General features: G+C 36.3%; 2 pseudogenes; one reads left to right on the top strand and one right to left on the bottom strand.

Annotated features, from left to right (window-relative positions):
- The first annotated feature begins 128 nt into the window (after positions 1 to 128).
- LOC130507064 (polypyrimidine tract-binding protein homolog 1-like) lies at positions 129 to 2967 on the top strand (annotated as a pseudogene).
- Positions 2968 to 5224: 2257 nt separating this feature from the next.
- On the bottom strand, positions 5225 to 8415 carry LOC130507063 (pre-rRNA-processing protein ESF1-like; annotated as a pseudogene).
- Positions 8416 to 9111: the final 696 nt, after the last annotated feature.

Below are 9111 nucleotides of genomic sequence, written 5' to 3' on the forward strand. Positions count from 1 at the left end.
TGTAGAGAAGAAAATTGTAGGATGATTCGTAAAAATTAACGAAGTTTAGAGGACCGATTTGAAAAAATAGCCTGAGATTTGAGCTTCCGTATAGATTCCATTCCGATCACAACTAAGGGAAAAGCTGAGAGAAGAGGCGAGGGCTGTGTGTGATCGTTGGAGTTAGAGATGTCGAGCTCACAGTTCCGGTACACGCAGACGCCGTCGAAGGTGGTGCACCTGCGGAATCTACCGTGGGAATGCGTGGAAGAAGAGCTCATCGACCTGTGCAAACGATTCGGAAAGATCGTCAATACGAAGACCAATGTCGGCGCCAATCGCAAACCAAGCCTTCGTTGAATTCGTAAACATCTTCTTCTTCTTCTTCTCTTCAATCAATCAGATTGTTTAAGTTTTTGTGAATTGTGAAATCGATGGTGAGCTGAGCTGTTCCTTTTACAGGCTGAGTTGAATCAGGCGATATCAATGGTGTCGTATTATGCTTCATCTTCGGAGCCGGCACAGATTCGTGGGAAAACTATTTATATACAGTACTCTAATCGGCATGAGATTGTGAACAATCAGAGTCCTGGTGAAGTCCCTGGAAACGTCCTCTTGGTTACCTTTGAAGGAGTCGAATCTCACCATCTCAGCATCGATGTCATCCATCTGGTAACTAACTGCTTCCTTTTGAGCTTCACTGATTTTTTTGTGGGCTACTTCTCTGTAGGGACTTGTTGGTTTATATTTGATACCAATTTTAGATTGAGGCTTATACATGGTTGAAGCATTGTGTTGTGCTTTAGTAGATTTCAACTTTTGGTATTAAGCAAAACTTGTTTTAGTAATTTCTCACTTGGACATATTATTCCAGTTACGGTATGTATTCAACCATTAATGAAAAAAAATGCTTCAATCACAGATGTTGATGCCTCTTTATTAAAATCTTTTGGAGAGACTTTGGAAAATTACTCTAGTATCGTGTTCGTCATTCTCATGGACAGGTGTCACTCTGTACTCACCTGGGCTTACTATTTCTCTTTTTTTTTCAGTCTCCCAGTCCGGAATATCTGAGTTTCTTTGGTTTCCTTTTTTTTATTCCCCATTTCGCTCCACTGTTTAGTCATCACTCATATCCAAAACTTTTTGTTTCAGGTGTTTTCTGCTTTTGGATTCGTGCACAAAATTGCCACTTTTGAGAAAGCTGCTGGTTTCCAGGTTAGATATCGAGTTTTGTTTTCCAAGGTATTACCTTATTGGAAAAAATTAAATAATGTCCAACTTATTATCTGCCGTCGTAACCTGCCAGGCACTAGTTCAGTTTACTGATGTGGAAACTGCTTCAGCGGCAAGGAGTGCGCTAGATGGTAGAAGTATACCCAAGTATATGCTCTTATTCTTTATGCATGCTTTCCACCCTCCGCCATACGATATAAGCTCTGCTGATAATTTCTTCATTTTTTTGGCAAAATTCAGATATCTGCTTCCAGAACATGTTGCCTCTTGCAATTTGCGAATGTCTTATTCAGCTCATACTGATCTAAACATCAAGTTTTCAGTCCCACCGTAGCAGGTAGGAGTTTGAGCCAAGACAAATGTGCCTCTGAATTATATTGCCAGTGATGTTGGAAACGTTATGTTAAAATAGTTTATTCACGTGTTTGAATCTTTTACGTACTACTCAGGGATTACACGAATCCATACCTTCCAGTGAATCATACCGCAATGGACGGGTCTATGCAGGTAAAATATTACTTCCAAGGCCCTTGCCACCTTTTTATCTAATCTTTCTCCACCACCTTTGACCTTTCTTACATTGACTGTGTTATGTTATATTACTGATTGTTGTCTTTGACATCACTGCATTCAGCCTTCTTTGGGTGCTGATGGGAAGAAGGTAGAAACTCAGAGCAATGTCCTGCTTGCTTTGATTGAGAACATGCAGTATGCTGTCACCGTGGATGTTCTTCACACGGTGAGGAACAAAATAGTATGCACCTATCTGCTTCTCCGCATACTTAAATCTGTCAAAGTTAATAATGTTAATTTGCTTTCATAGGTCTTTTCCGCGTATGGACTGTCCAGAAGATTGCTATATTTGAGAAGAATGGTTCAACACAAGCCTTAATTCAATACTCGGGTACATGACCTTCATGATCTGCTTTGATATTTGATTGTGATCTGATCCAAACCCCTTTATGAACGTTTCCGGTATTTTATAAATTAGCTTATGGTTTGCTTCATGACACTCTGTAGATATAGCAACGGCGGCAATAGCGAAAGAAGCACTGGAAGGACACTGCATATATGACGGTGGCTACTGTAAGCTTCGACTATCATACTCTCGTCATACTGATCTCAATGTAAAGGTACATAAGATTGGTTACTTTCTTGAGTTGTGCGAAAGAGATAAATAACTGATGCCTGCAAGAACCGTATGCCTTTTTTTTCTCTTCAACAATTCAGTGAAAGCTGTATATTCAACTCCTTTTTTTTTGGTACTAATAATTCCCTTCTTGTATTTTCTTGGTGCTTGAATGAAGGCATTTAGCGACAAAAGCAGAGACTACACACTACCTGATCTGAGCCTACTCGTGGGCCAAAAAGTTCCCGGAGTGGCTGAAGCTTCTGCGCCAACAACAGGGGGTTGGCAGAATGGGCAGGTGCAAACACAATACGCAGGTTATGGTGGAAGTCCATATATGTACCCATCAGCTGATCCCACAGGGGCTTCACCTTCTTCTGGTCATCCTCCTTACTATGGTTGATTGATTTATTGTTTTCTACATAAATTACGGATTTACTCTCTCAGTCCAAAGACCGAACTGGGAGTTTCTATGTCTTAGGTTGCACCAGTTTGTTATGTTTCATTTTAAAAGTGTGTGTGATTGTTCTTGTTTTTTCTCTGGTTTAATAGACAGACGTTTAAGTGTGGGAAAACAGTAATAAAATCAAAACGTGCTTCAGGCGCCAGTATTGCGTGTGCTATTTGCAAATGTTATGCGAGAACTAGAACCTCGTTGATTAGAAAATGAAGTATTTTACAACCAGCTGCTGCTACTGGTCGACGATGAGCTGACCAACTTCAAGGTTCAAAGCAACTTTAATAGAAAACTAGACCATGACCGGGCGGGTATTTATTTTATTTTTTAATTTTTGATTAACACTAAATGATGTATTTGTTAATAGTTATTTGTATACATTGAGTTCTTTTCTGTTTTTAAAAACAGTCAAATGTGTGAAAAATATGTTTTATTATATAAAGAAAGCTTAAAATGAACAATGATAGATTATATATAAATCAATTTAGTTAATTTAAAATACGTTGAAATAATATGATTTTGAGTCATATATAAGTCAATTTAATCGGCTCATTGTTATTACATTTTTTGTTAGAGTCATAGTGTTTTAGATCAAATTAAGTTGGTCTAGTGACTCATGACTCCCCTCTCTTATTCTAACCGCCAATTTTGTTTTCTAACCGTTCGGTGTTTAGAAAAAAATTGCGAAGAATGAAAAAAAGAAATATCTCGACTTTCGGTGTTTTCCCATGGCGATGACGATTTAAAAACTCATTAATCGAGGGTCTAATGTTTTATCTTTGTGAATCTGATGTTTTTTCTTTACGAATCAAGGTATGGAGTAATTAAATCTCTTTTGAAATCATTGATTTATTTTTATTCTGTTTCAAAGTATATTGTTTACATGTCTAGTTACACCTTGTAATTAATAAATGTCCATAACATTTATAAAGCAAATCAATTGTTTCCTAAAAATAATGTAGTTAGCAAGAATATAGGCAATTGCCTCATTCTTAACTATTTACTTAATCTTATATTTAATATTGAGTACTCTGCAAGTTCAGTTAAACAGATTTACTGGGAAGAAAACATAGATAATTTATTATTTAGCTAAATATAGATAGTTAGCGAAAATCATGTTACTATATTAAAGTTAATTAATATTTGATATTGATTATATATTTGATAGAGTAATAAAGATATTTTGTTTGTGTTCTAAAATGATTGATTTGGTTTGTTGTGAAAGCATAAGAAAAATCGATTTGATTTGTTTTTTTTTTTTGAGAAAGGTTAGCAACAGTCGATTTGTGTAGTTGGTTGGAAGCGTAAACATAGATAAATATATATGTAGATCGGTAATATTTTACATAGATTAATGATTTACACTGATTTTTATACAGGTACATCTTAATGTTATATATGAGAAAAAGTTGAAACCATACATATAACATTACGGTAAAAAATTATTCATACGATAATTTTTTAGACTTATTAGAGCTATTTTTAGACTTATTGAGACCTAGCTCTATGTGAGGTGAATAAACATTGGTTTAGATGAAAAGGGAAATTCAATTTTATCTTGAAATTATTTTAATAGAGAATGAAAGTTAAATTTTATTTTACGACAATAAACTAATTTCGAAATTAATATCCTAGATTTTTTTTTATGATAACAAATATATAATTTGGAATTTATTTAATACAAAATAAATTAAATTTTATTTTAGAACAACACATTAACTAAACTGAAAAAAACAAGCATTAAAATAGAGACTATCTATAAAAAACAGAGTGATAAAGACACATTTAATAAACTGGTTAAAACAAATATTTTTATAGAAAGTTTAGTTAATATTCTCAGTGGTGCCATTGTAAATAACTTGAAAAACTAAAAGACATTTTTAAAATGTACTTCTTTTTTAATAATATAGGATTGAATCAAAAATTATCGTAGTTTTCATACGATAATTTTAGACTTATTGAGATCTAGCTCTATGTGAGGTGAATAAACATTGGTTTAGATGAAAAGAGAAATTCAATTTTATCTTGAAATTATTTTAATAGAGAATGAAAGTTAAATTTTATTTACGACAATAACTAATTTCGAAATTAATATCCTAGATTTTTTTTATGATAACAAATATATAATTTGGAATTTATTTAATACAAAATAAATTAAATTTTATTTTAGAACAACACATTAACTAAACTGAAAAAAACAAGCATTAAAATAGAGACTATCTATAAAAAAACAGAATGATAAAGACACATTAATAAACTGGTTAAAAACAAATATTTTTATAGAAAGTTTAGTTAATATTCTCAGTGGCGACATTTTTAAAGTGTACTTCTCTTTTAATAATATAGATGAGTTAAGCTTAATTGCAGAAACATTCAACATTTTTGATAAACAATAAACCGATTTGATCATCAACAGAGGAAAATGAAAAATTATCCAATTTGAATGTCGAATCAAAACTGAAACTGTTAACATTTCAAAACATCAGTGCAATGAATTCTGAATAAAAAGATAAACAAAATTGAGGTGAATGAAGGAAACAAAAGACATTATTATTTTTTTGATAAAGCTTTGGCTTTGTTCTTCACTCGCTGAGCCAACTCGGCAGTCCCTTCTTTCTTCTTCTCCGAACCCTTCTGCTGCATCTTGAGCTTCATCGACTTGACAGTAGCAGACTCTGCAAAACTCCTTTTCTTAGAAGGTCCCACCCGTGCCATCATCTGTAGTCTTTGTCTCCACATCTTTCACTTGCTCTTCTTGGCTTCTTGGATCTTGCTTTTGCTTCTGAGTTAATTGCTTAACATACGTCGCACTCCTGCCAAGAAGTAAACAAACCCAGCATATTCATATGATGAGAACAACTTCCAATTCTCAAATACAAAAAAAAACTCAAACTATGCATCAACGTACCTTTTAAACTGTGGATTCGTTGGGTCTAGAGCATAGTTAGGATCCGTGAATGCAACTGAGAATCTTGAATCGTCAGGATCAGCCGAAGGTATCTTCTCTTCTGCCATCTCTTTACTTTTCTTTTTACCTTTTCCTTTAATGTTATATCCTTTTAGACCTTTACCATTCTCATCAGCTACTATCAACTCCAGCTCCGCCAAGCTTTTCTCGTCCGCTGCTAATTTCTCTCTAAACCCTTCTTATTCTTATTCATCATCTTCTTCTTCTTCTTATGATCAACGTTATAGTCGTCGTCATCCTCAGAATCATCATCTGAAGAACCACCATCCTTCTTTTGCATCCTCCTAGCTTTCTTCTTCTCCCGCATCTTCCTCAGTTGTGCCTCCCAGACCGTTTCTGGCTTCTCTTCTTTTCTTTCACGAAATTTGTTTACTCAGATCTTCTAACCCGGTATTGAATTCTACTACCATATCCTGGTCATTCTCCTCATCCTCGTCTTTATCAGAATCAACATCTCCGGATTCCATCAAAGATAGGTACTTTTCTTTCCTTTTCCTCATCATCATCACCATCATCATCACTATCATCAGATTCACTCTCATCAGAAGCTAAAAAACTCCTTCAGCTCAAGGTCTGCCAACTATGATTTGTGAAAATATATCAGAACACAAACGACTGATAGCTATATATATAGGAGATGCTTCTAATAAGCCTGCCTGATTTTGAAGAAAAAAAAAGAAATAAGCATACAGACCTGAATCAGGGTTAAATCCCTGTTTTAAGGTCCTCACACGGTGTGGCTCATCTTCATCCCAGGAAACATCAACCCTACTCATCTGCAGTCTTGGCTATGGAAATCTACACCTTGATAAGTAGCAGGAGCCTGTAATGTTTTTTTATAGAAGAACTTTCAGATTACCATGAAAACTGATAGGAATAAGGCTGGAGATAAGAAGCAATAATAGAAACCAAAAAGAATAGAAAGTAGAGCAGGAATGCACCTCGGTGGCAGTATCACGAGGTGGATGTTTGAATTGCATGGAGTCAGGAATAAATCTCAAGTCGAGCTTGTTAGAGGATCTCTCAAACTCGATACCATCACATTGTTTGTACAAGTGATCAGCAGTAGCACTGGAATCACATTCCGCAACAGCAAAATAGTACCTGAAACAGAACAATAAGTATGAGTTTTAGTAAAAGTCTCCATTCAAGCACCATACAGCCTTCAGTAAATGATTGATACTTTACCTCAATCTACTTTTTTCGTAATCACGTAGTCTCTCATTGATGACGTCTTCATCTTCTTCTTCATCCTCCTCATCACTGTTATCTTCATTTTTCTTGTCTCCCACCGATAGCGGGCCATGGATTTCCTCTTCTTTCATTCGCTCAAGTCCAAACTCTGATGGATAGACCGCAACAGACAAAAGGCGCCCATCGTTGGGGAGAAACGAATTTAAAACAACGTACAAGTCTTTGGCCTAAGTAACAAAAGAAAAAAAAGATAGCAGCCATAAGAACACATACAACAAGCTTTGCCTAGTGAGCGAAAAAGCTAAAACATTTGAGTAAAAAGAGAAATAATACAAAAAAGATAGAGAAGAAAGCAATTACAGAGACATATCTCCAGTCCATGTTTGACAATAGCGAGTCTGTGAGTTTCTTTCTCGATACTCGCTACCTCCTCTCCCTACAAACCGTAAAAAACCAAAACTTGAATGATAGTTCCAATAGCCAAAATGCATATATATATATTTATAAGAAATCAACACTGAAAGCTATGAACTTACAGCAACTTCTGGTTCGTCGTCATCATACATAGCATCATCGTCTCCTCGTCAGTATCATCCTCTGCTTCTTCAGATACATCCTCATTGTCTTCAGAGTCTGCGTTCTCATCAGATTCTTCATCCGAGGAAGCCAGTTTTCAAAGGAAATCTTACTATCTTCTTCAGATACTTGCTCCGATTTCCTCCGCCTGGCCTCAGCTTCCAGAGCCATCAACTCTTCTTCACCCTCGCTCTCATCAGATTCATCTTCCTCCTTGGTCTTTTGCTTCTTCTCATCTTCTACATCGATACGATAATACTCTTTGAGGGAATCCTTGGCACTTCCCCGTTCTTCTACGCTTGCCACGCTTATCGACCGGAGCAGAAGCCTTGTCGGTGAGGACTCCTTTGAAACGAGAGTCAATTGTGACTTTGGATTCACGCCTCGGAAGGCTTCGGAATCTGGGGTCAGTGTGAGCCTTGGCAAACCTCGAATCCGTAATCATCTGTTTCCCCTCCTCTCCGCCATTGTCTCCCTTCTTTCGCTTGGAACCACCCATTTTTTTCGATTGGAGGATTGAATCAAAAACACTTCTTCTTTTGTAGGGAGGGTTTCAGAGGAGGCTGCGCACTTTTTAGGGTTTTTACACAACTCTCGAGCCCCTCTCTCTCTCTCTCTCTCTCTATATTCATTCCTAAGGGTTTTAAAATGAATTAGAGTAATGACGGCATAAATAACAATACGACGTCATTTTAATAAAGAGAAAAAAGAGTTATCTAAAACGCGTGTCACTTGCGCTCTCTCTCTCTCTCTCTCTCACATACGATTCCATTTCATTCCATTCATCAGAAGAAGAAGTTGAAATCATGACGACGACGATTGAGATTCCCGCTTGAGGACACAACCAACCTTCTCTTCTCTGGTTACACGCTCTCGATTCGATTCAGCTTCTCTTTTCTCGATCGGTTTCTCTGGTTTAATCAGGTATATACATATATCGGGAAAATTGTCTTTTAAATCCTGAACTTTCAAATTTGGTTCAAAAAAGGCCTGAACTATTGCTTGGACCATTTAAGGCACAAACTTATTTTGACAAACCGTTTAAGCCTAGAATTAATTTGACTAAGCCATATTCAATACGTCGTTATCTCGGCTAACGACACGATTAAACGGGGTTAACTTCCGTTTACTGTTCCCGTTAAACCTAAGCTACGTCGTTTTGAAATTAGAAAAACTCCTAAATTTCTATCTTCTCAAAATTGCAATCCCTAATTTCCCAAAACAAAAACCCAATCACTTCCGAGTTTCTACCCCAAGAGCCCTTGCTTCACGACCAGCTGCTCTTGCTTCACGAGCCTCTGCTCCACTTCTGTCACTCATTGATTCAGCATCTTTCTTCTTTCTTCGTCGATAAGGTAATTTATCCTTTGGGATCCCTTTGTCTCTCATCATTCTCGCCGAAATTGAATCAAGAGTTTGTATTTTTGATTGGGATTTTTGATTTGGGAAACTAGAGATTGCGATTTGAGAAGATAGAAAATTTAGGGGTTTTTCTAATTTCAAAACGACGTAACTTAGTTTAACGGGAACAGTAACGGAATTAACTCCGTTTAATCGTGTCGTTAGCCGAGA

The sequence above is a fragment of the Raphanus sativus genome, unplaced genomic scaffold (genome assembly GCF_000801105.2).
Source record: "Raphanus sativus cultivar WK10039 unplaced genomic scaffold, ASM80110v3 Scaffold3963, whole genome shotgun sequence".
NCBI classification, from domain to species: domain Eukaryota; kingdom Viridiplantae; phylum Streptophyta; class Magnoliopsida; order Brassicales; family Brassicaceae; genus Raphanus; species Raphanus sativus.